The sequence below is a fragment of the Erinaceus europaeus genome, chromosome 2 (assembly GCF_950295315.1).
Source record: "Erinaceus europaeus chromosome 2, mEriEur2.1, whole genome shotgun sequence".
Lineage (NCBI taxonomy): Eukaryota > Metazoa > Chordata > Mammalia > Eulipotyphla > Erinaceidae > Erinaceus > Erinaceus europaeus.
This window is the reverse complement of record NC_080163.1, coordinates 49,674,980-49,698,757: the sequence shown is the minus strand read 5'-3', so window position 1 is coordinate 49,698,757 and position 23,778 is coordinate 49,674,980. Positions and strand designations below refer to the sequence as shown.

Sequence of the window (23,778 nt, the reverse complement as noted above, 5' to 3'; positions counted from 1 at the left end):
CCAGAGATAACCCTGGAGGCAATAAGAGAGAAAGAAAGAAAGAAAAGAAGAAAGAAAGAAAGAAAGAAAGAAAGAAAGAAAGAAAGAAAGAAAGAAAGAAAGAAAGGGAGGGAGGGAAGGAGGGAGGAAGGAAGAAATGGAAAAATATGCATGAGAAAGATTCACTGACAAGTGAAGAACGATATCAAACAAATCAGATGATGATACATAAGACTTGTGTCAAGTATGTGCAAGATTTAGAGCATAAAGAACACTCTGAGAATTTAAAAAAAAAACCCTGTATTTTCACCACATAGTATATGTATATATCTGTCTCTCTTGGTGTCTATATAAACATCCCATTTCCAATTAAGGCCATCTAGCTCTCTGACTGCACATGACAACTTTGCATTGCCAAGAAGACTACAAAACTCTGGTATTACTGGTTGTGCATTCCAGGAACTGGATCTAACTCACCAACTCTGATGAAACTCCCTTGAACAAATTATGATCTGAGAGATATAGGCAAATAGTGCCAAAAGCCTATATGTAGCTATCAAATTTATTTTCTAGGCAGAGGCTTCATTTCACACAGAGATAAATGACATTTTTATACTTTAGTGTCTTTACAATGATTGACTCAACATAGAGGCTTTAAGAAAAAAATCTCTAGCTGTGTTTTCTTGGTGTGTGTGTGGGGGGGGTTAGGGGAGAGGGATGTGCTGGAGGGGGACACATCAGTTATTCTAAGTTCAAATTTTATCTTCAAATTTTGTAATGTTGTCAAAGGTTAAATCATCAAGCAAAATGTTATATTTAGTGATTTAATAAGATTGCTTAATTCTAGCCAGTCAATGAATATGTTTACCTGATTGTGTTTCTGCAGCAACTTTTTTTTATCACTGGTGATAGCAATGCCATGTTATGAGCCTTAATGATGTTGGGGTCTTGAAGGTCCCTGAAAGTGGCTATATGAAAAAAAATTGCTTAATTCTGGTGTTCTTTATTAAGTCATAGTTTCATCTTATTTTCCTTAGTGATGACCTTTTTCATTTTGACACAAGACTTGTCTACCTGCCTCTTTGACACTATTTATCAGTAGGAAGCAGGATGGTGTATTAAAAGGGGGCACAAGGAGGACAAGCAGACCTGGATCTAAATCTTGATTCTGTATTCTCTTAGTTACTTAGTTATTCTCTTAGTTACTTAGTTAGTCTGACTCAAGAGTCTCAGTTTCCTCATATTCAAACAGCAGTGAGACTCTGAGAGTTGGAAAGTTATTATGATTTATTGTTCAGAATCTTCCCCCATGTTTACATTAGTTTCTTTTTTATCTGCTCCTGCTATAATCCTTTTGATGGTAGCATTGTTAATGACAATGCACAGCAGTGTTGTGGCAATGCGCTCTGAAGCCAAAGTTCCTGGGTCTTCTATTGATTAGCATTTTACTTTGAGCTCATTTTTGTTTGTGCCTCAATTTCTTTATGTAAAAAATGAGGACGCTAACAAGATCAGAGGGTTACAAATATGAAACGTATGTCACATACTGAGTCATAAGTTTGTTTTGAGTATTTGTTAGTATGTGAAGACTGTTAATCTTCACTGGGACAGCATAAAATTATTAGTCAGTCAAGTAGGAGGGAAAGATGAGAGTTGACTGAAAAACATCAGAAGGAAAAAGTGGAAATCTCTATGTTTTACAAACTTTCAATGGTAAGTAGCAGAATACAAAGGAATATTTCACTTATTACAGAACTCCAGCTATCCTCATTGTGAGTTCTTTGTGACAAAAGATGGTGCCTTGCTTATCCCCATATTCTGAGGGACTGGCCCAAAGAAGCATTCAGGAAATGGCTGGAACAAATAAATCAGAGATTGAAAAGGAATGTAGAGTTTTGAGTCATCACCAGATTATGTAGCCTCAATACTTAAAAACTGGTGACTAACACACAATGTAATCTAAAGCCCTTTACAATTTATAACTAAAGGACCTAGATCTAAGTTTGTGTGGCCCAGATGACTTCCAGGATACTCTTCAGGGCAGTAAAAACTACCTGGAAAGGTATACCACACAAAATACCTACTCATCCTAATAAAGCATACATCTGGGTTATTTGAACATAACCCAGTCTCCTCACTGTGGCAAAAATTCTTCTGAATCATTTTCCTGACAAGAGGTTGCTCATCTCTAAGGTGGGGCTATTACACATGCAACCGCCTAAGACACATCTCTTCCCTTTCATGCATTCTGAGACCTCCTCTGCCTGAAAACAAACAACATCCTTGTGACTTGAAAGGGTGCCCCTCCTTCTTCTTCATCATGAATCATCTAGTTATTTTTGAGGATACTTCCCTTATTCATTCTGAAAACGTCCCAGTAAAAAAAAAAAAAAAACAGTAAGGGTATAAATATAAGTCCTTTAGGAAAAGAAATTGCTCATTGGATAGTTCCCTGCCTTCTCTAAAACCTTGATACCACCCTCGCCCCCCCAACCCTCCACTCCACCCCACCCCACCCCTCCCCACTCACATGGCCATGGAGCAAGGAGTAGTTTAGAATTCAGATCTGAAGTCAGATTGCTTCATTTTAGGCCCTTCTTCTACACTACCCAGTTATGTTATTTTGGGCAAATGACTTAACCTTTCTTTCAATGTTCCCATTTTTCTCTCAGTAAAAACAAGAGTAAGAATAATACTTCACAGAGTTTTGTGAAGATTGAATATATTAATATAAGTAGTCAAAAATATATAAGTGAAACACTTCAAGTAGTGTTACTTATGATAAGAGCTTAATATAAATCACCTTGGGACTGGTATCTCTGAGGACACTATAAGTTTTCATAATTGAATGTATATAATAAGTATATTTAGGTATATAATAAGTATATTTAAACCAGTGAAAAAATCAAATGATTTTTATAACAGAATAAATATCTTTGATAATCGTCTATTTCTCTTAGTTCCTCCCTTCTTGTCTAATTATTTAGTACTGTCATTAGATATATTTGGAAAGGAATCCTTGATTTATTTCACTAAACAAGATGCCATTTTCCCAGGCAGCTCTAAAGTGAGTGAAAATATTTGTTTTTCACTTATCTTTAACTCTGAATCATTGTCTATTTCCATGATGTGAGAGATTGATTGCTGGGAGGGGGGTAAGAAGATGGGTACCTGACAACTTAATTTTTGTTTTAAAGTGTGTCCTTAATTAATGTGCTCTTGTTTTCTTGCCTGGGTATCAAGGAGTCAACTGGTATAGAACTATGTTGAGCTGTCAGCTTGCTAGTGTGGTTTGTGCTGCTTTTATTTCTTGCTTTTACTTGCAGATGAAGTACAATTATGAAAAACTATTCAACATGTATTGACATCTGTGAATGGAGACAGAAAAAAAACAAGTACAGTATAACCCTTACCCACAGAATGCAATAGACAAATGAAATTTTTCAGGAGGTATAGTTCATGACTTTGTCTAGTCCCTTCTAGTTTTACATCTCCCCAACTCATAAAAGAAATGGCAGGATAATTTGACAAATAAGGATGGCTTTAGATGCATTTGACACCTATGGTCATGTACATTTCTTAAGCACTTAGATTGCAGAAGTGAGTATTTTTCTGGAGTGTTATTGCCATATGCACTAAGAAAAAAATATACACATAGAAGAGAAGTGGTAGGTGGCTAAAGTGTTAGTTCAAAGTTTCTAGAAGCAATATTGAATGAAGACAAGTGTAGAAATTTCTAGGACTGTTCTCCCTGAAGACAATCTGATAAGTTAACTTTGTTCAGACTACAAGGAGGTACAGGAAAGAAGATGAATGGGCCTCTTTTCTATGCAGGTCTGTTCCCTGGCAAACAAACCCATCATCAAAGCATACAGTTTGAATTCCTGTACCCTGAGCAGTTTGGCAGACATGTTCTGTAACCAGTGATGGTGCCAGCAGTTTGCAGCAGCTTTCACCACAGCAAATAAGCTATAATATTAAAAAGAAAAACACCCTGTCAATGTGGAAATTATCCCATCCAGCACTACTTCCCAAAACAAGAGACTTGATTTTGCTGCTTGTATGAGAATGACAGAACTGAATAATGCTTTTATTCTAAATCCATTCTTTGCCATCAAAATGTGGCTGTTTATTGTATAATCCTTTATCTAAAAAGGCAACACTCTGACTATTTAAACAATGCAAATGAAAGGAAGATTTGGCAATTACATAGCAAATTTAAGCTAGCCAAGTTAATTAAAGAAGAATTGAGTGGTGCAAGGCAAAGAAATCTTTTGTCTCCTGAACTTTCTGGATTTACTGGCTCTATGGTAAAATCACTTTCTTTCCTAGTATAGTGATTCAGTCAATCATCTGGATTTTAATATATACAGACAGCTGCTTTCAGGGACTTTCAAATATAAAATAAGCATTTTTCAATCTGAATAGTCTACAAGGATGAAATTGATAAGATAATTTCCATTTCTTTCTTCATTTTGTGTTAGGTCACCCCTAAATGGAGCATCAGGAAGGGCAGGGACCAAGAAAAGGTTTGCATCTCTAGCTGTTGAGCACTTCATCTGACTAGGCACAAAGACTTAAATAAGTTCAGGTATATACTGTCCTTAGTGTTCTGATTCCATAGATGCTCAATGAGTATTTCTCCTTTCAGGTCCTATTGCTACCCAAGTTTGACTCTACAGATTTATACTACAAAGGCATAAATTCTTCATGTACACAATTGAGACCCTCTATGGAACTACCAAATAGTTATGAACTAAGAGTACTCCATAAGAAATCAGTCCACCAAATGGTAGGAGGGCTTTCTGAAGTCTTCAGCAGAACTTCCAAGTTAAATGGTAGAGTCCAAACCATGATACTCCATCTGATAACTGACTGTGCAACCCCAGGCACTAAAGGAGTGATTTAGGCATGTCACTTGATTTATCTGAGCTTTAGTTTCCATATTTAAAATTACTGTGACCACTTTTGGAGCTTGATGTATGAATTAAATGAGAATATAAGTAAAGTGCTTGGTTCAATAATTAGAGCAAGAAACACTCAATAAATGATAACTATTGTTTGTTGAGCATTTAATGTCATATAGTAAATGCTCTTGGAACTTTACATAGACTGAAACACTGTAATAATGTTATCATATAGGCATTTTTATACCCATTAAACAATAAGAACAGTGAATGTTAACAGTATTTTACCCCAGGGTTACTTCTGATAGAACCATAAAATGATCACTAGACAACTGTTTGACACACTGGTTGATGACTGTGGTTTCTGGGATCAAAAAGCCTAGCACTTAATCTCAGATATCTCACTTAACAGCCTTGTGATTTTAGGAAAATGACTTAGCCTGATTTAGTCTCAATTTTTTATTATCTTTATTTATTTATTGGATATAGACAGTCAGAAACCAAGAGGGAAGGACGAGATAGAGAGGGAGAGAGGCACATGCAACACTGCTTCACCACTGGCAAAGCTTTCTTGCAGTTGGGGACTAGGGCCTCAAACCTAGGTCCTTGAGCATTATAAAATGTATACTTAACCAAGTGAGCCACCTCCTGGTCCCTTAGTTTCAATTTTTGTGCTTTTATTTTTGTATGAATTAGTATCTAGTAGGATTTTTGGAGGATAATTCAGTAATAGAAATGAAAACAATATAAATGTATGTCTGTATTGGGCAAGTTTTATGAATTTATTTTTTTATTTTATATTTATTTATTTATTTATTCCCTTTTATTATCCTTGTTGTTTTATTGTTGTAGTCATTATTGATGTCATCGTTGTTGGAAAGGGCAGAGAGAAATGGAGAGAGGAGGGGAAGACAGAGAGGGGGAGTGAAAGACAGACACCTGCAGACCTGCTTCACCGCCTATGAAGCGACTCCCCTGCAGGTGGGTAGCCGGGGGCTCAAACCGGGATTCTTCCTCCAGTCCTTGTGCTTTGCGCCACCTGCGCTTAACCCGCTGCGCTACCGCCCAACTCCCTATGAATTTATTTTTTAATTGAAGTTATATTGATTCATAATACCATATATGTTTTAAGAGTACACTTCTTCAAATGTATGCTACACTTTTTTTTCAAGTTTTACAACCTGAGTTCAACTGTGGCATATGGGGGTACTGGAGACTGAACCTAAGAGCTTCAGGCATGAAAGCCTCTTTGCATAATCATCATGCTATCTCCTCTTCCTAAATATATGTGACCACACACACTTAGGTAAGAGTATGAAAAGTATACTTAACTTGGGAGGAACTGTCAGTGTTCTGACTGGAAACAGTGATCATTAGGAACATGCAAATTAGATGACACTTAAGCTCTCTGGCCTGCATTTTTCATTTCTTAGATTGAGAGGCTTTTGTGAGGACTGAATGAGTTAAGACACATAAAGTGCTTACTTGGTAAGTGTTCAATAAATAAGTATGCACTTTTATAAACAGAGGATTTCCTAAGCAAGAGTAAGCAACCTTCAGACTGAGCTTCTGAAAAGGAGAAGTCTAAACTCTTCTGAATTAAACCTACAATTTTAATTCAATGTAGTGTTCAGTGTGGTAGTTTTTGAACTAGGTCTAGAAATAAACACATGAACATGGTCAGTTTCGGTAGTCTAGAAAAGCAATATCTCTAAGGAGGTAATTGTGTTAAGCATCTAATTGTGACAGTATACCAGATGCTATACTAGGAAAAGGTGAACAAAAAAGAGGGGCTAAGTGAGAAAGATAGGAACAATACTCTCAATACTCTACCTGGTGTGTGTGTGTGTGTGTGTGTGTGTGTGTGTGTGTGTGTGTGTGTATGTTGTTTTGTGTGGGGGTGAGTAGAAGTGGCTAAATGTGGGAGGGAGGTTGACCTGAGGTTCAGAGGAGGTGAAAAAAAAACTGGCTAAAGGTGATATTACTAATCCACCAAGTCACCCTGCTATCTTAAAAGAACCCAGAATAAAAAAAAAACGTGAAAGACAAAATTATGAAAAGTTTGAGGGCTGTTTTATGGGAGTGGACTTCAGTAAGATGATGGATTTTGTGTACTTCTCTTTTGCCAGCTGTAATTACAGAATCCCAAGTAATCCTTATCTTTTAAAATTTAACCATGCTAAGGCTATCTTAGTTCCAAACCAAGAACTAGTTTCTCTCTGTTTTTCTGTATCAAGCAAGACTATGTTTTGACAAGAGTCAGAAACTTATTCAAACTGTATTCAGCAAATAGGAGAATGGATTGTCTCTTTTAATTGGAAATTCAGGTGCATTTTTTGCTCAAGACATATTGAGGACTTCAAACTAGACAAATACATACTCATTCACCCTTATCTTTCAGTCTTTTTCCTGATTGGTTATTTTACCCCTCAGGCACTCTACATTTTAGCAACCTCTGAAGAGAGTCTCTTTTTGCCAATAGCTTCTTCAAAAGTTGCCAGGTTACTTTCATTACCTTTGCTTGGGCCCATGATCATCCCTAAACTAAACTCCACGACCAGGAAAAGCAAGTGTGCTCATTGTTATAACTAAGTATGACCTGGAAACTATAGGCAGGATCAGTGATTACCAAACCAAATGAGTTGAAAGTTGGGGAGAGAGAGTTCCACAAAAGAATGATGGGCCTAGAAAAGTTTTATCCAATATTGCCTTTTTCTTCCTCTAGAGGAAGAAGGAAATAATACAAAGATAGAGAGGTAGAAAGGGAAAGGATCATATATGTAAAGTCAATTTTAATTTTTATTTATTTTTATTATTGTATAAAGACAGGAAGAAATAGAAAGGGGAGGGGGAGATCAAGAGGGAGACAGAGATAGACACTTTCAGCCCTGCCTGCTTCACCATCTGCTTAGTGAATATTTCCCTCTGCAAGTGGGTATGAAAGGCTTGAACCTCAGTCCTTGCACACTGTAATGTGCGTGCTTAACCAGGTTTGCCAGGGCTTTGCCCCCTTGCAAAGTCTAGTTTTAGCAGAAACCCTCATCAGAGTTTGAAGAATTTTGAATTTTAGAACTATTTTATTTCCCCTTTCCTTCATTCCTATATTTTTAATAAGCTCTTAGTAACACCTCTTATTTTTGACCCTTGCAGACAGTTTCATAATTAAACAAAAGAAAACAAACACTGGGAGAAAAATATTTTACAGAGAAATTTCCTCATAGCCCAAATAATAGAGGTTATGTGTGTTTGAGGCTCTTTTAAATATATTTTTTGATTCCTAACACTGCATTATTTTGAATTTCCTGGAATATTCCTACTGAAGGGCAATCCTAGTAGATTATTCATTTATTTGGAATTTGATTTCTCTATCTTGTTGGGCAATGATATGTTTTTAATTTTTTATTATCTTTACTTATTGGATAGAGACTGTCAGAAATCGACAGGGAAGGGGATGATAGAGAGGGAGAGAGACAGCGAGATACCTGCAGCACTGCTTCACCATTCGCAAAGCTTTCCCCCTGCAGGTGAGGACCAGGGGTTTGAACCTGGGTCCTTGCTCATTGTAACATGTGTGCTCAACCAGGTGCACCACCACTTGCCCCACAGTGATATGTTTTGAGAGACAAAGTGCTGCTTTAATCAAACAGAGATTCTGGGACATATAGGCTTTCTCTATTTGAAAGAGGCAGTGTATTTGGACATGCTTTCAGTTTTCTGTGTACCCAGCTTTTTATTCTTTTTATGTTATATTTCAACAATTGACTTTGCCCACCCAGCATACCTGCCCCCCCTCAACCACCACCCCTCTGCCACACACAAACACACACACACACACAAAGTGGAATTTCAGGGTACACCATGACTCTTTGTTCCCTCTTAGTCTTCTGTTATCATTGTTATGTAAAAGACTTTCAGCCCCAAAGTTGAAGCCTCTTAACTGTAACCATAGCTACTTCCACTCTTGTTTTGTGTTTGCTGATATGAATTTAAGGAACTATTATAATGTCCTCAACCCCCATTTAAAACACCCTTCCTGAGTAAAAAAACAGTGAGGAGCCAACAGCCCAAGGCCTTAGAGCAGTTAACTTCAGTCAGTAAAAGTGGCCCTAGAAATTTTATTTGGATTTATGATGCCCTGTAAGAACTATTCAGCTTCTGGCTGAGAAATTACACTCCAGGATGGGTTCATGCCTTGCCATGCTTGTGTCTAATAGGAGCCCAGGCATCAGAAGGGAACGCTATGATAGGTAGCTTTGAGGAAAGTTCAAGTGTCATGATGCCTCTCCCTCTTTACGTTTCTATCTCTTTCTGTTTCTGTGAGTAGAAAAAGTCTACCCAAAAGTGGTGAAATCATGCATGTGCAGTGTCCTAGCTCCAAAAATATTTGATGTCTATAAAAAGGTAATTTTGGCAGACTTATCTATGAACACTGTGTTGAGTGAACACTCAACATTTATCTTTTTTAGAGTTTGTACCACTGTGATCATCCATTCAGTATGGCGATTATATAGAAAGCAGAAATAGAGCTGAAATAATAACCCCTATACAAACTTCCTTTGATAGCATTTTAACTGACATTTGGTCCTTCATGTTATCATGCTTTTGGTAGTGTTGTTTATATCCTTGACCATCAGCTTGTCATTTTCTCCTGACTCATAGTGGATTCTGAAGGACTTTATTTAAAACCCAAAGACACTTGTACACGCACACACACACACACACACACACACACACACACACACACACACACACACAAGGGAAGTCTTTCAACATATTTCTCTAAAGGATGCTAACTCTAAAAGATGTTAACAGACATGGTTCTTCTTACAGTTCTCTAGGCTCTAAATTAAATACCTGAAGTATTTAATGTTTTTACCTGATTACAAATCTCCCAGTAAAGAGAACTCAAATATCTTGTGTGAGAAAGACTCTGAAGCTGTGTAAATACAGTCTATCTGAGCATTTGTCTGTCACATAAGATTTACTTCTGTCTTCAAATGGTAACAGCTATATCAAAGTAGATTAGTGGCTATGCTATAATAGGTCTCAGCTATACAAGACTAAGTCATAGCAATATCCATTCAGATTACTCTGGGAGTTTGGACTCAAGGATTTTCTTGAGAAACAGTAGACAGCTCTCTCTGAGGTACAAGAGACTCAGTTAATAGTTAATTCTGACCCACTCAGGAAAGAATCCTTTAAGGCACTAAGCACATTTTGTTTCTTCGAAAACATTAGGTGCTTAACTGTGGGGCAGAGTGGCTGAGAGCTAGTACTGTTATGAATAGAAATAGCTATCTTTAAGTAGCTTGTAGTCAAAGTGATAGTATCAGTATAGCATAATACATGTTTTATGATCCATGTTAAGGAAATGGGATCAACTTTGAACAAAGAGTCACGTTTCAGGAAGACTTCCCAGAAAAGACATCTGAATTTGGGTATTGAAGGACAGGTAGAAGTATGACAGGCAGTAATTGCAGGTATAGGTATCACCATGTGTAAAAACACTGGCATATCGAAAATACCTTCTATTGTCAAAGCAATGTTGAGAAAAAGAAAGAAAAACCATGGAGACAGCACACTTCCTGATTTCAACAATTTATGGGGATATTGCAATTAAAACTGCCTTGTACTAGAACCAAAATAGACTCACAAATCAGTGGAGTAGAATCAAGACTCCAGAAATAAGGCACCATATTTAATATAACTTTTGACAAAGGGGTCCAAATCATTAAATGGAGAATGAAGATTCTCTTCAACAAATGATGTTGGGGAAATTGAATTGAAACATACAGGAGAACTAAACTGGACCATTACATTTCATCACACACAAAAGTAAACACCATATGGATCAAAGATTTGGATGTTAAAACAGAAACTATCAAATATTTAGAGGAAAATGTTGGCAGAACTCTTTTTGATGTAAGCTTTAAGAGCATCTTCAACAACTCAAGCCCAACTGCAAGGAAAGCAGAGACAAAAATAAATTGATAGGTCTGAATCTAACTGAAAAGCTAAGTTAAAAGAATCACCTCCAAAACAAAGAGGCTTTCTACAGAATGGAAGAAGATCTTTACATACTATACATCAGACAATGCCAATTAGCAAAATATAAAATTAGCAACAAACTCAATTAAAAAAAATGGGGCACAAGCATGGATCTTAACCAAAGTAGAGACCCAAAAGGTTAACAGGCACATAAAAAGAAAAATGCTCAAAATAACTGATTATCAGAGAAATGTAAATAAATAAATAAATAAATGCCAGTTTACTCCAATAATAATGTCATACACTAAAAATGTCAGAAACATCAGGTGTTGGTAAGTATGTGAAGAAAAAGAAATCCTTCTTTACTGCTGGTGGGAGTGAAAATTAGTCCAAACCTTAAGCAGTCTGAAGACTTCTCATAATACTAGAAATGGATCTATGCTATTATCCAGCAATTCCTCTCCCAGGGATATATCCAAAGGAAACAAATATACCTTTTGAATAAATATGTGTATGCATACGTGTATAACAGCACAGTTTATAATAGTTCAAGCTTGGAAGCAACCCAAATGCTCCATGACAGATGAGTGACTAAAGAAGTCGTGATACATGTAGACAGCGAAACACTACTCAAATGTTAAAATGATAAAGTCATCTCCTTTGCCTCATCTTGAGTGGAATTTGAAGGAATCATGTTTAATGAGACAAGCCAAAAATAGAAGGATAAATACCAGATGATATCTCTCATAGTTGGCTCTTAAGAAATATGGACAGAAAGGAAAAACAAAGTAAAACTTGGGAAAAGTTCATGGAGAAAAAAGGAGGGAAATGTTCAGGAGGAGCTTTGGGGTTCTGATTGATGCATGCTGTTTAAAAGGGTCTAGACTGAGAGTAAAAGTGTTTTGCAGAAACACAGGTACAGGGAGATGAGAAATTGTATCCATGTATCAACAATGTACAATAATCCATTAACCCCCATCTCCCAATAAAGTTTTTTAAAAAAGAAGAAAGTGGGGCCAAGCAGTGGTTAAGCACACACATTACAGTGTGCAAGAACCCAAGTTCAAGCCCCCAACCACCACCTGCAGAGAAAGATGCCTCTCTTTTTGTCTTTACCTCTCTATCTCCCTGTCACTTTTCTCTGTCTCTATCCAGTAATAAGTAAAAAGATTTTTTAATTTTATTTATTTTATTTTTGAGAGAGATGCAGAGAGAAAGACAGACAGAGAGAGAGAGAGAGAAAGAGAAACACCAGAGCACTGCTCAGCTCTGGTTTATGGTGGTGAGGGGGATTGAACCTGGGATTTAGGAGCCTCAGGCATGAAAGTTTGTTTGCATAACCATTATGTTGTCTCCCCCGCCCTAAAAGATATTTCTTGCAAAAAGGAGAGGAAAAAAGAAAGGAGGGAGGGAGGAAAGAAAAAAAAAAGAATAAAGAGAACAGGGAAAAGAGGATGTCATAGTACTATAGGTACATTTTATGAGATCTGAGACTTGTGGAGAAACTATTCTTGTTTGAAGTGGAGTCTTTTCTAAAGTTTAAGCTGTGTCCTTTATTTGGAGGGGAAGTTTGCTGCTTTTAGATCTCCTCCTGTGTGTTAGGAGAAACACATACCCCTCTTATCCTATGGTTTTGTTAATGTCTCCTTTCTTAAATAAATAAATAAATAAATAATGAAATATTTATAACCTATTTCTGATACCAAGCTGATCTTTCGCTTTAGTTTCTGTGTAACAATCATTTTGGATAAGCTAATTTGGTTGCCTGAGTTTAATTTCTATAAAAGTGTAAGGAAAATGCATTAAATAATTTAGAGCCTTTAGAATAGAAAAACAGAATTTTAAATTTCACAACTTGAAATTATAGAAAAAATTTAAATATGCATGATTTAAAAAGTAGAAATGAAGGGCTCCTGATGGTAGTACACCCAGTTGAGCGCACATAGTATTAAGAGCAGGGATCTGTGCAAGGATCTGGGCTAAAGCTCCTGCTCCCTACCTGCAAAAGGCAGGCTTCAACAAGCAGTGAAGCAGGTCTACAGGTATCTATCTTTCTCTCTCCCTTTCTATATTCCTGTCCTCTCTCAATTTCTGTCTTATTCAGTATATTGGAAAATAATGGCTATCGGGAGCAGCTGATTCATAGTGCTGGCATTGAGCCCCAATGATAAAACTAGAGGAGTGTGTGTATGTGTGTGTGTGTGTGTGTGTGTGTGTGTGTGTGTGTGTGTGTGTGTGTGTGTGTGTATGGAAAAGAAACTCAGTAGCTTTATAGGTTATAGCAGGTATGTATTCCTGAAAATTTATTTCTTTTTCTACCATGGAGAATGGCAAATCACACTGCTCTTGTTTTCTATATCAAATAATCATACTAAAATAAATTTTCTTCTTTATTATCTACTCTAGAGGTGGAAAATATGTAACACACTTCCGCCTCTTGCTGCATCTATGAGACATATTGCTTGTCATCCTTCTGATTAAATCCAGATACAGATTAAAAAACTATTTTTTAAATCCTAATATTCAGAGGTTCACTATCAACTAGCTGGAATTGACTTTGGTTTGATTCATATTCTTCACCCCTGATCTATTGCTTGCAAGTCTCATTGTTCTGTATTTTGTTCTCTCATTTCACATGTCTTATCTTCTGTATAAGACTACTTACTTCCTCTGAGTAAAGTCCCTCTCCTCCCTTTTCCTTTCTCCCCATCTGTCTGGCATAACCTGAGGCCTTTGTGTTTCCCAAATCCAGATCTCTAGTGGACCTCTGAACACCCATAAGGTGAGGAAAACATTCACTTACACCTGTTGTGGTATGCATTTACCAGATGCTTTCTCTGAGAGAGAATTTAATGTGTAGGATGATTCTTAAGGAGTTCTTATGGGATCAGTACCACAGAACAATCTTGGAGGCCAGTGACAGCTTCAGGGAGTCTTCAGAGTTGTGTACAAAATGGGTTGTGCTCCTTAAACTTAAACCAATCAGTCATTGGATGTGGGCCATTCCAGGAAGGACCTGTAACCATAAGTGAAGTGGTTCTCTTTAGCTGAGAAAAATTCAAAAGTTATTGTTCTTCTACCCTCAGTCTTTCCAACTTCTTACTGCTGTCAGACTCAAATGGGAGTGATCACTAAGACTAGCAGAGCTGGTTTTAGACTTCTTCAGCCTACCCCAAAGGAAGACTTAAGTTATATCTTTCATTAATTTTCAGCTTTTGTTTTCAGATCCTAAGGGATCATCACAAAACTAATACAGAGGTACATTTGATTACCCTGAGGGCACCCTGTTGGCACAGTAACAATATACCAAATTTATTGTAGCATCTATGTGATAAAGACCATGACTCGTATTCCTATAATGCTTCAAGACATTCATTATGAAGTAATTCAAATGACTTTTTACTTTTTAAATAACTTGTTTATTTTATGAGAGAGCAAGTGATTTCATAAAGAGTTTGACTTTAATAAAGGTGAGGTTGGGATGGAACCTAGGCCTTCATGAATACAAGGCCTATGCTCTGATGCTTAGCTAACCCCCACCCTCAATCATTTATGTGATTATATGATATGCTGTAGTTTGGGGTTTGGAAAATATGTTCACTATATGCAGAAAGATTATTATAAGGTAGACTACAAAAGTGATACCCCAAGTCCTTTTGTGCTACCTCAAAATTTATTTACAATAAAAGTTATTAGGTAGCTAATTTGTAAATTTGACTTGAGATTGTCAATGCATATAGCTTTCTAAATACTTTTGGAAGGAACCTAATCATAGATGTCTTTAGCTCTATTTATCACTTATTATTTATTTTTATCTTTAGTGGAGCCTATTAGCTTCCTCATGTTCTAAAGATAAAATACACCAAACTCTTCTACTTATTGTTTTTTTCTTTTTTATTTAAAAAAGGATTAATTAACAAAACCATAGGGTAGGAGGGGTACAATTCCACACAATTCCCACCACCTAATCTCCATATCCCACCCCCTCCCCTGATAGCTTTCCCATTCTCTATCCCTCTGGGGGCATGGACCCAGGGTCATTGTGGGTTGCAGAAGGTAGAAGGTCTGGCTTCTGTAATTGCTTCCCTGCTGAACATGGGCGTTGACTGGTTGGTCCATACTCCCAGTCTGCCTCTCTCTTTCCCTAGGAGGAAGGGTCTCTGGGGAAGCGGAGCTCCAGGACACATTGGTGGGGTCTTCAATCCAGGGAAGTCTGGCTGGCATCCTGATGACATCTGGAACCTGGTGACTGAAAAGAGAGTTAACATACGAAGCCAAACAATTTGTTGAGCAATCATGGACCCAAAGCTTGGAATAGTGGAGAGGAAGTGTTAGGGGTGTACTCATTGCAAACTCTAGTGTACTTCTGCTTTCAGGTATATATTTTGCAGTAGTTTATGGATACGTGTGAACATATGCTCTCTCTCACAGAAACTGGTGTATATCTAGGTTATGGGACTTTGTTAGAAAGTGAACCACCTGAGATGGAATTAGAGTATACTATGAAACGAAAGGTCTCACCCGAGTAATGAAGCTGAAGGGTTGTCATTCCACAAGTGAAGTTTCTGGACACAGTCTGAGGTGAAGCATGTTGAGGTGGCAATCGTTGAGTTGGTTAGGTTGTGATCAGCGGATGCAATATTATTTGATATAGATTGAGAGAAGCATATGGGAAAGTGGGCCATATACAATGGTTCCAGGACTGGGGGAAGTAGAGGCTCTATAGTGGAGATGTGAGGTTCCTGCTGTCTTAGGGTTCAGAAAGACAATGGATAGTTAATGTTATCATCACATTATTTGGTAATTGGGTTAACTTTGAAAAGTCCTTTTGTTATGGTTTGCTGTACAGTATCCAGTATCTTGTATATAGCTGTGCTATTGGTTGCTTCTGATCTACTTGGTCTAGGCTTTTGAGAGAGTCTGCATATCAATTACACAGCCTATATACTAAAAAGATTCAGTTTGTGTTTGAAAAACTTTGAGACAATCAATTGATTTCCCCCCTCTCATATTAATTAACTACTGATTTATATGTTTACATTTTGCTAGGAGTGTACATAAACACCATTCCCACCACCAAAGGACTGTGACCCATCCCTCCCGCCTACTCCCACCCCCCACTGGCCCAGAAAGCTGCATGTCTACCCCTCACCACAGGGTTTTTACTTTGGTGCCCTACTTACAATTTGGTCAGGTCTTGCTTTTAGTTTCCCTTTCAGATCTTCTTAGTCAACTTCTGTTGATGAGTGGGATCATCGCATACTCATCTTTATCTTTCTGACTTAGCTCACTTAACATAATTCCTTCTAGCTCTGTCCAAGATGGGTCAGAGAAGGTGGGTTCATTGTTCTTTATTCTTTTTCAACAAAAAAATTCTTGAGAACTTCTTGTAGCTTCTAGCAAGGGAATGCAGTTACTCATATCCTCTAGGCCAAAGACCAGTCTGTTTCTATTTAGGGAATGCCATCCTATTTGACTAAGCACACAGCTTCTGGAGAAACATGGATCAGTGAGGGAGGAGGGGACCTGGTTAGCCAGCTAGATCAGCCAAGTGAACCCTGATGATCAATGGGGTGACAAAGTCACAGCTAGATCACCCTCACATTCCAGACAAATTATTGAATAGAATTTTATAACCTCCACTGGGCTCATAAAAAAGCATCATTCAAGATTAGATTTATCTTGGTATTCTCTAGTATCATCCAGAAAGCAGAGAGAGAGTGGGAAGAAATTATGAGTAAATACAGGTAATGCACCATAAAATTGTTCTTTTGCCAATCTATCAAAGTCTAGGCTTAAAATAAATAAGAGGGTTTTTTTTTGTTTCAGATTCCAGCTCTTAAACAACTATACATGGGATCTTTCTGCCTTAGTTTTTTTTATCAGGAAAAATGAATAAATTAAATAAATGAGTATTTTGCCCTAAGGTTTGTTTAGTTAAATGTAAGGGTGTTTTTTTTTCTGAGCTGTGATTCCTCTGCATAGGGTAGAATGCTGAACTTGACAGGGACACAGAGGAATACAATAATATGGTGATGGTGATAACCAGAAATTTAAGAGAAAAAATTTGAAGTAAGGTGTCTTAAAGAACACTGAAGGAAGCTCCATTAATGGTGGAGTGATACCTAAGTGTTTCTCCTTCACTCTTTGCTGTCACTTTCTGAAACTGTAACAAAAAATTTGCTAGGAGCAATGGAATCATAGCAGAGGAAAAAAAGAAAAACGGAGTATGGGTTGTAAGAATCTCATATTTAATTTTTAACCTATGACAGAAATTATTCTGGATGCTACTTGTATATTTCTCTAGATAAAGTCGTCATTTCAAGTAGGTTTTGGAACTCTAAGCTGGTTTTGCATTATTGTGGCAGCCATGAAATACAGTCTCGATGAGGCACACCTCAAAATAACATGGTACAGAAGTTTGCAATCTCTCTTTAATCTTTCTTGGTGCCCTGCATAACTTCAAAATGCTTTAAAATTTTCACTCTGGATGGAATTTGTCACTCAGGGCTATATATTGGACATTATCCATAAACCCAGCTAGGGAAAGAAGATGTAAAGGTAAGCAGAAAGAAACTACTATCTTAAACTGTATTTTGAAAGAGTCTTTTTGCATAGCCAGAAAGAGTGGGTATTTTGCCAAACTCCTAGGACAACTTGGCAAAAATGTTTTGCTATATAAGTGTGTTTGGAGAGGGAAAAAAAAAAACAACAAAAAAACCTTTTGAGATCAGGAATGAAAGACAGTATTGTAAACTTAGCAACTGCTGAAACATTGAAAAGAATAAGACATAAAAGAGCTGGGGAGGTGACAGGAAGAAGAACAGTCACTTAGTAGTTATGTCTCATTTTTTTTAGTGAAATGCTTGAAAATCTTTTTTCTAAAACTTTATTCCTGCAATATGAAGTAAAATTTTTCCTTAGACACAATAGTGCACCACATTATCTAAGACACTTCTTTTCTAATGGAAACTTGCTTCTAATAAAAAACCAACCCACATACTTTGGTGGATATCTCTAGTGTTCATAGAGAGTAGGAAGTCTTTAGGATATATTCAAACAATAATCAATACAACAAGTAAGAATCAGCATAATGATGAATAATAGAGTGTAAAACAAAGATAATGAGTAGCTATAAATGAGGCCATTCGTCTTAACTGTTTATTCCACTGCCTACTTCATAGAAAAATATAATAAAAAGCTTTCAAGGAGCATTTTTGACTGCTACCTTGCAATTTAAAATTATACCTAAATTTTCCTTCTTTGATTTTTGCCCCATAGGGAGAGGTGTTGTCTTATTCAAGACTAACTCCTTGATTCCTTCTATTCTGCTTTCTTCAAGGCCTTTGCCCCATCTTTTTTTATTTCTCTTTTTTTCTGTGATGATAAGATAATCAAGATCTTTGTAACTCTTGTTCCTCAGTCCAATCATCCTACATCTTTGAACTTTCTTCCTATCGTTATTTATATTGTCTCTCTAAAAACATTTCTTTAGTCTCCAAGGTTATCACTAGGATTCAGTGCCAGTACAAATCCAGTACTCTTGGCAGTCATTTTTCCTTTCTTGTTTTTATTTATTTATTTTTAGTAGATAGCACAGAGAGAAATTGGGAGAGGGAATGGGAGACAAAAAGGAGAGAGAAAGATGAACACCTTCAGACCTGCTTCACTGCTTGTGAAGCTTCCCCCCTGCAGGTGGGGCAAAGGCTCAAACCAGGGTTCTTGTGCATGGTAATTTGTTCAATCTTTATGAATTGACTTCTAAAGTTCCCCTCTGCTCATTATCTCTAAATATTAATTCTATGTTCTTTGAGAGGATTGCTTAAGTCTCAAGTTACCTCTTAAATGTCAAATATGATGGATGTCTCTCAGTTTCAATTATTATTTTTTTCCTTTTCTTTTGCTGATGGAAACTGAGAGAAATTGGGAGGGAAGGCGGAGATAGAGAGGAAGCGAGAAAGGAAGACATACGAACTTCCCCCCAACCCCCCATCCCCTGCATATAGTGACCAGGTCTTTGTGCACAGTAATGTGTGTGTTCTATCAAGTATCCACCATCTGATTTTTCATTCCTGTTATTATTCCTGTCATCTCAGAATCAAATTATAAGCTTAACTTAAAATTCGACCCCTTTTATAGATTTTGCATTATCAACATGCAGATTTCCCATCTAAGAACTCTTAGTTCTTTTGCAGATTTGTCTTCCTTGGTCAATCCCTTCCCAGCCCCATCTTTTTTTTAATTTTTATTTATTTTATTGTTTTATTTTTATCCCTGCCCCATAGCGTGTGTGTGTGTGTGTGTGTGTGTGTGTGTGTGTGTTTACTTCTTTTTTTTTTAAATTTTTTATTTAGGAAAGGATTAATGAACAAAAACATAAGGTAGGAGGGGTACAACTCCATACAATTCCCACCACCCAATCCCCATAACCCACTCCCTCCCATGATAGCTTTCCCATTCTCTAGCCCTCTGGGAGCATGGACCCAGGGTCGTTGAGGGTTGCAGAAGGTAGAAGGTCTGGCTTCTGTAATTGCTTCCCCGCTGAACATGGGCGTTGACTGGTCGGTCCATACTCCCAGTCTGCCTCTCTCTTTCCCTAGTAAGGTGTGTCTCTGGGGAAGCTGAGCTCCAGGACACATTGGTGGGGTCTTCGATCCAGGGAAGCCAGGCCAGCATCCTGGTGGCATCTGGAACCTGGTGATTGAAAAGAGAGTTAACATATGAAGCCAAACAATTTGTTGAGCAATCATGGATCCCAAGCTTGGAATAGTGGAGAGGAAGTGTTAGGGAGGTACTCACTGCAAACTCTAGTGTACTTCTGCTTTCAGGTATATATTTTGCAGTAGTTTATGGATACGTGTGCACATAAGCTCTCTCTCACAGAAACTGGTGTATATCTAGGTTATGGGACTTTGTTAGAAAGTGAACTACCTGAGATGAAATTAGAGTGTACTATAAAAGGAAAGGTCTCACCCAAGTAATGAAGCTGAAGGGTTGTCATTCCACACGTGAAGTCTCTGGACACAGTCTGAGGTGAAGCATATTGAGGTGGCAATCGTTGCGTTGGTTAGGTTGTGATCCGCGGATGCAATATTGTTTGGTTTGGATTGGGAGATGCATACGGGAAAGTGGGCCCTATCCAAGAGTTCCAGGACTGGGGGAAGTAGGGGCTCTATAGTGGAGATGTGAGGTTCCTGCTGTCTTAGGGTTCAAAAAGACAATCAATAGTTAATATTATCATCACATTATTTGTTAATTGGGTTAACTTTGAAAAGTCCCTTTGTTATGGTTTGCTGTACAGTATCCAGTATCTTGTATATAGCTGTGCTATTGGATGCTTCTAATCTACTTGGTCTAGGCTTTTGAGAGAGTCCACATATCAAATACATAGCCTATATATTTAAAAGATTCAGTTTGTCTTTTGAAAAACTTTGAGACAATCAATTGATTTCCCCCCTCTCATATTAATTAACTACTGATTTATATGTTTACATTTTGCTAGGAGTGTACATAAACACCATTCCCACCACCAAAGGACTGTGACCCATCCCTCCCGCCCACTCCCAACCCCCACTGGCCCAGAAAGCTGCATGTCTACCCCTCACCACTGGATTTTTACTTTGGTGCACTACTTACAATTTGGTCAGGTCCTGCTTTTAGTTTGCCTTTCAGATCTTCTTAGTCAGCTTCTGTTGATGAGTGGGATCATCCCATACTCATCTTTATGTTTCTGACTTAGTTCACTTAACATAATTCCTTCTAGCTCTGTCCAAGATGGGTCAGAGAAGGTGGGTTCATTGTTCTTGATAGCTGCATAGTATTCCATTGTGTATATATACCACAGCTTTCTCAGCCACTCATCTGTTGTTGGGCACCTGGGTTGCTTCCAGGTTTTAGCTATTATGAATTGTGCTGCTATGAACATAGGAGTACACACCTCTTGTTGGTTGGCTGTTATGGAGTCCTTGGGGTATAAGCCCAGGAGAGGAATTACTGGATCATATGGAAGGTCCATGTCTAGCCTTCTGAGAGTTTTCCAAACTGCTCTCCACAGAGGCTAGACCAATTTACATTCCCACCAGCAATGTAAAAGGGTTCCTCTGTCCCCACAACCTCTCCAGCATTTGTTGCTGCTGTCCATTTTGATGTATGCCATTCTTACAGGAGTGAGGTGGTATCTTAGTGTTGTGTTAATTTGCATTTCTCTGACAATCAGTGACCTAGAGCAGTTTTTCATATGTTTGTTAGCCTTTTGGATCTCCTCTGAGGTGAATGTTTTGTTCATTTCCTCTGCCCATTCTTGGATGGGGTCATTTGATTTTTTGGTGCTAAGTTTGCTGAGCTCTTTATATATTCTGGTGATTAGTTTCTTGTCTGATGTCTGGCATGTGAAGATCTTCTCCCATTCTGTGAGGGGTCTCTCTGTTTGTTTAATAGTTTCTTTGGATGTGCAGAAGCTTTTCAATTTGATGTAGTCCCATTGGTTTGTTTCTGCTTTAGTCTTCCTTACAACTGGGTTTGATTCATCAAAGATGTCCTTGAGGTGTATGTGGGAAAGTGTTTTACCAATGTTTTCCTCTAAGTATTTGATTGTTTCTGGTCTGACATCTAGGTCTTTGATCCATTTGGAGTTGATTTTTGTTTCTGGTGAGATAAAGTGGTTCAATTTCATTCTTCTGCATGTTTCAACCCATTTCCCAGCACCATTTACTGAAGAGAGCCTCCTTTTTCCATTTAATCCTTTGGGCCCCCTTATCAAAGATTAGATGCCCATAGGTGTTGGGATTTACTTCTGGGCTTTCAATTCTGTTCCACTGGTCTGTGTGCCTATTTTTGTTCCGGTACCATGCTGTTTTGATGATGATGGCTTTATAATATAGTTTAAGGTCTGGGAGTGTGATGCCTCCATTTCTGTTTCTTTTCCTTAAGATGGTTTTGGCGATTCTAGGTGTTTTCATGTTCCAGATAAATGATTGTAGTGTTTTTTCTATTCTCTTAAAGAAGATTGGTGGAACTTTGATGGGTATTGCATTAAATTTGTATATGGCTCTGGGGAGAATATTCATTTTGATGATATTTATTCTTCCAATCCATGAGCATGGGATATCTTTCCATTTCTTGGTATCAGTTTCTATCTCCTTGAGTAGCGACTCATAGTTTTCAGTATACAGTCTTTCACTTCTTTGGTCAACTTTATTCCTAGGTATTTGATTGATTTTGCTGAAACAGTAAATGGGAGTGATTTCTGGATGTCTTCTTCTTCAGATTTAGTGTTTGCATAAAGAAATGCCACTGATTTTTGTACATTGATTTTGTAGCCTGATACCTTGCTATATTGCCTAATAACTTCCAGTAATTTTCTACTGGATTCTTTAGGTCTTTCTATGTATAGTATCATATCATCTGCAAATAGTGAGAGCTTGACTTCTTCCCTTCCAATCTGTATCCCTTTGATTTCTTTCTCTTGCCTGATTGCTATGGCAAGAACTTCCAATACTATGTTGAAGAGTAATGGTGACAGTGGACAGCCCTGTCTAGTCCCCGATCTGAGGGGGAATGCTTTCAGCTTCTGTCCATTATGATGTTGGCTGTAGGTTTGCTATATATAGACTCCACTATCTTGAGGCATTTCCCATCTATTCCCATTTTTTGTAGAGTTTTGAGCATGAATGGGTGTTGGATTTTGTCAAAGGCTTTCTCTGCATCTATTGAGATAATCATGAAGTTTTTGGCTTTGCTTTTATTGATGTGGTGAATGACATTGATTGACTTACGGATGTGGAACCAGCCTTGCATTCCTGGGATGAATCACACTTGGTCATGATGAACAATCTTTTTGTTGTGTTGCTGTATCTGGTTGGCCAAGATCTTGTTTAATATTTTGGCATCTATGTTCATCAGAGATATTGTTCAGTAGTTTTCCTTTTTTGTTCTGTCCCTATCAGGTTTTGGTATCAGGTGATGTTGGCTTCCTAAAAGGTGGAAGGGAGTATTCCTGTTTCTTCAATCTTATGGAATAGCTTAAGAAGTATGGGTATTAACTGTTTCCTGAAAGTTTTGTAGAATTCGTTTGTGAAGCCATCTGGTCCAGGACTTTTGTTGTTGTGGAGATTCTTAATAACGGTTTCAATTTCTTTTTCTGTGATTGGTGCATTTAGATTTTGTAGTTCTTCTTGGTTCAGTTTTGGAAGTGCATAGGTTTCTAGGAATTGTTCCATTTCTTCCAGTTTCTCTAGCTTGGTGGCGTATAGTTCTTTATAGAAGTTTCGCAGGATTCTCTGGATTTCTGTGGTGTCAGTTGTGATATCTCCTGCATCGTTTACAATTCTATTAATTTGAGTCTTCTCTCTTTTTTGTTTGGTGAGTCTGGCTAGGGGTTCGTCAATTTTGTTTAATCTTTCAAAGAACCAACATTTGGCTTCATTGATCTTTTGTATGGTTCTTTTATTTTCGATGTTGTTTATTTCTACTCTAACTTTAGTGATTTCTGTCCTTCTGGTTGCTTTAGGGTTCCTTTGTTCCTCTTCCTCTAAGTCCTTAAGGTGTGCAGTAAGGTCGTTCATTTGGGCTTCTTCTTGGTGTTTAATATGTGATTGTATGGCTATAAGTTTCCCTCTCAGTACTGCTTTAGCTGTGTCCCAAATATTTTGATAGGTTGTGTCTTCATTTTCATTAGTTTCCAGGAACATTTGAATTTCCTGTTTGAGTGAGTCTCTGACCCAGTGGTTCTTAAGGATCATGTTGTTTAGTTTCCAAATTCTATGTCTTTTAATAATTTTCCGTTTGTTGTTAAATGTTAGTTTTACTCCACTGTGGTCTGAGAAGATACTTGGGATGATTTCAATGCTCTTCAATTTATTGATGCTGTCTTTGTGGCCGAACCTGTGGTTTATCCTTGAGTATG

The 23,778-nt window shown here is 37.6% G+C and overlaps 1 non-coding gene across 1 annotated transcript; it reads left to right on the top strand.

The window, feature by feature from the left end:
* The first annotated feature begins 823 nt into the window (after nt 1–823).
* On the top strand, nt 824–955 carry LOC132537393 (small nucleolar RNA SNORA33). The gene has a single exon (XR_009548830.1). It is a non-coding gene; the product is annotated as a small nucleolar RNA SNORA33 (small nucleolar RNA).
* The last annotated feature ends 22,823 nt before the right edge of the window (nt 956–23,778 follow it).